General features: G+C 37.2%; 1 pseudogene; it reads left to right on the forward strand.

Moving 5' to 3' along the window:
- Positions 1-790: 790 nt before the first annotated feature.
- Positions 791-4,110, forward strand: LOC133320396 (uncharacterized; annotated as a pseudogene).
- Positions 4,111-4,421: the final 311 nt, after the last annotated feature.

Consider the following 4,421-nt stretch of genomic DNA (forward strand, 5'->3'; position numbering starts at 1 on the left):
TTAGGCATTACCCTTTACGATCAGGGAAGCCGAAGAAAAACAAATATTTGTAAAATTCTGGTTCGTTCAGACTTTAAGAAATAAATCAAAACACAATACAATATGTCTCCATTTCAAATATTTTTACATATATGTCGGCGCAACGACATTTAACAAACCATTATAAAGGGTAGTTGTTTCATATGTATAGTTGTTTCATATGTATTTCACTTTAGAGGGTAGATGTGACATAAACAATGTCAAGGCGTTAGTAATAACTTTAACAAAATTATTTGTTTTATAGATCGTCGTACGATTTGTATTGAAGGAAAGTAAATGGCAATTCGTATCGTGATTTGTAATATGTAAAGATAAGTTATTTTGTGAGTTTTAGTAAAACACAAACTTAAACAGTAACCATTTTGTAATCAATGTTATTCAATTATGATTTCTTTAAATTTTAAATGGCAATATAAAGTTTAGTTGGTTTAATAATTGATTACGAAAACTTTTGTAATGATTACTGTTTATTTGAATTACTACGAATAATCTTTGTAACTTATTATTTAAAATTAAGAGTAAATGTAATGACTCCTCGAAAACCATTTATATTCGGAGACATCTGTGGCGAGGACACAGTGGTGTGAGAGCTATCCAGGAGAAATTACTAAGTGTTAGTTAAAGTTGAAAATAAAGTGGTGCGAGTAAGTGAGAGTGCTTTATTGGTGAAAATGGATAACCTGATAGGTGGAAATAGTGTTATGTGACGATAACATCGCTGACGTCACAGCTCCTAATAATCAACTTGGACATGGCACTTCGACATCAGAAGTGGGATTACCCTCTTCTACTCGTCCATCTGACAATACTGGAGGCTCTGTTGCAGTGGTAAATACCGAATTATTTTTTATTTTTTTTCACAAATGCTAAAAGTGATAAAGCATATGTCGATCGTATTCCTGGTCAACCAGAAGCCAAAATTAAAAATAACTGATACCTGCCATCATACGACCGGGACATGAATGTTGGAATAAGAGAATGGTGTCAACATATTACAACTGCAATGGAAACCTATAACTTTACTGATTACGAAATCAGAATGAAGGTCCGGAGTCTACTCAGAGGACGCACAAAGTTATGGGTTGACAATTGGTTAATATTTACAACAACGTGATCGGAATTGCGGGATGTTTTGATTACGACTTTTCACATCGAACCAGAGACTGGATACTCGCGGGACATCGTTCGTTTTAAAGAACATAACTATGATAATACTAAGGATATTACGCAATTTTTATCACAAGCGTGGGTTCTATGGCGACGTATAAGAAAGGCAGTGATTGTTGTATAGGGGATGAACAACTGCGAATCGAATTACTAAATGTTAGAGCGTCATCAGTACCCGAATTGATCTCTGTGGCATCGCCGATACGATACGTGAAACGGTCTCACCTTAATACATTGAATACATTACAAGGAACTATAAAACGAACAAATTTAGTACGATATTTGAAAGGTCTGAGATAATTTACAGTAGTGTCGCTATCAACATTAACAACAGTATGCGTTATAAATGATCTTCGAATAGAGATTCAGTTTCATATTGTTCCTGACTGTGAAATATGTTCAGATGTTTTAATTGGAATGAATTTGATTGAAAACACGAATTTTAGTGTGATAGTAAACTTGCATGGTGCTATTTTTCTTCACCAACCTGCTATACGTCATGTGATGTCTAGGAGTGATAAATTTAATAATTTAAATTGCGACCTAACTGATCAAGATCTAATAAATAGATTAATAATTTTGCTCAACAAATATGAAAATCGCGTGTTAAACACCGAAGTACTACAAATACGCTTAAAAGATAACGATAGATATGTAGAACATAGACCATATCGATTAAGTCCTGTGAGGAGGGAAACAGTTCGTTCAATTATTAAGGAATTACTTGAACATAAAATTATTCGAGAAAGAAACAGCACCAACAGAGCTGTATACAGATGATAGTAGCATTGGATACGGAGCAGTTCTAGCTCCGATCGTTAATGGGCGCCGTCATCCAGTAGTGTATATGAGTCAAAAAAAAAAAAAAAACTACTGACGCGGAGAGCCGATACCACTCTTATGAGCTCGAGACTCTGGCAGTAGTACGGGCAACAAAACATTTTCGACACTATTTATAAGGTCGAAAGTTTAAAATTGTAATGCTTTGAAAGCATCCAAACATAAAAAGGATTTACTTCCGTGAATTCATAGATGTAGAAACCCATCTAATGAAATATCTGTCAATATGATAAGCAAAGACATGGAATGGTTACAAATAGAACGAAGACTCGATGATTTACTTCGTCCTTTAATAAGATAGCATGAGCAGCGACCACGCAGCCGCAAACTATACACTAAAAGAAGGTGTCCTAAAGAAAATTTTAACAGATCCTGTGCTTGGCCAACATGAAGTCATTGTCGTTCCTATCATCATTTCAGGGGAGTATAGTAAATTCATTTAAATGAAACTAATATTTTTCGGATATACGCGTGCTTTAATTTTGTTAAAATTACAGGCTCCCGACGTTTCGGTTACTTTTGAGCAACCGTGATCACGGCAGACGAGATTTAATAAATTCATTTCACACCGCATTACTTCACCCAGGATGGGAGAGAACTCTTCAAAAAATAAAAGACATATGTTTTTGATAAAATGAGTACTTTAATCGGAAAATTTGTTGAAAATTTTATAATTTGCAGAACATCAAAAAACTCGTCAGGTAGCAACAAGTACGACTTCATCCAATCCAGAAACCCACGGCAGCATTTCAAGTAGTACATATGGACATTACCTGGAAATTAGGAACTAGGAGTAGTGAAGGATCAGTCTCGCAGCCTTGAAACGATTAGTACATCTTTTTGGAACACCAGTTCAGATCATGGTTGATGGAGGTCGAGAGTTTCTTGGTGAATTCAAAGTTTATTGTAACCGCTTTGGGAGCAACATACATTCAATCGCACCAGGAATAAGCCGAGCTAAAGGACAGCTTGAAAGTATCATGAGCACTTTAAAAAATGCCCTAACTATTATAAAAATTACACAACCGAAAACTGGCAGACTGCTCTTGAAGCATTGCAACTCTCGTTTAATTGCACGCCTCATAGAGTTACTGGAGTTGCACCTCTAACTCTTCTCACTCGTCGGCAGCATTGTGTGCCATCGGAACTATAAAGGTTAATTGATTTTGAGAATGAATTTATAAATTTTGATGTATTGGAGGAATATGTGCAACAGAAAATGTTGGCTTCGGCGGAATATGATAAACAGAGTTTTGAAAAAAGTAAGGGTAAGCTACGTTCATTTAAAAGAGGTGACTATGCACTAATCAAAACTAATCCTCGTAAACAAACTTCTTTGGATCTGAAAAATACTGAACCATACGAAATATACAAAATATTGGAACGTAATCGTTACATGCTAAAACGTGTAACCGGTAGAGGCCGGCCGCGTAAGTTAGCTCATGATCAATTACGTCCAGCACCAAATCCAGCAGCAGCAGGAACCGTGTCGGCGGATCAGATTGATGATCCTCCACATTACGACAGTCCATTAAATGTTGAAGCTTCTGAAAATTTAGAAGTTGAATCCAATGAACGATCAATAAACTTGGTCCAACATTCATTGCTTAGTAAAGTATCAATTTATTGACAATTGTCTTTATCAAAAGATCTCTCAAGTTGAGGAACTTGACATGAGGTCAATAAAAAAAAAAAAAAAAAAAAAGAAAATTTTAGAACCTGTACTAAAATATTACCTTTCTTCAAATCTTTTAGAGCCTCTGTGGACCACGGACAAAAGTCCCAGACCACAGCATCGACCTACCTCAATCCCTTAGAGCCCCTGTGGACCACGGCGTACGAGACCGCCCAGACCACAGCAACATCATAAAATCAATATCCTCTGTGGACCACGGCGTACGAGACCGCCCAGACCACAGCATCGACCTACCTCAATCCCTTAGAGCCCCTGTGGACCACGGCGTACGAGACCGCCCAGACCACAGCAACATCATAAAATCAATATCCTCTGTGGACCACGGACGAAAGTCCCAGACCACAGCATCGACCTACCTCAATCCCTTAGAGCCCCTGTGGACCCAGGCGTACAAGACCGCCCAGACCACAGCAACAAACCCACTTCAATAAAAGTAAGCAAAGATGCGTGGAGCATTTTGCGTAAAAAAAAAAAAAAAAAAAACACAAACACAGGTTCAGAGAATCCAAGTGATCTCTTTAATACAGCGTATGTTGATACGTTGATATATCACAACAAAGTAAAACTGGTGCAGGGCACGCACCAGGCCGCAGAATGGCCGTGTCGGCGCAACGACATTTAACAAACCATTATAAAGGGTAGTTGTTTCATATGTATAGTTGTTTCATATGTATTTCAC

The sequence above is a fragment of the Danaus plexippus genome (genome assembly GCF_018135715.1).
Source record: "Danaus plexippus chromosome 22 unlocalized genomic scaffold, MEX_DaPlex mxdp_27, whole genome shotgun sequence".
Lineage (NCBI taxonomy): Eukaryota > Metazoa > Arthropoda > Insecta > Lepidoptera > Nymphalidae > Danaus > Danaus plexippus.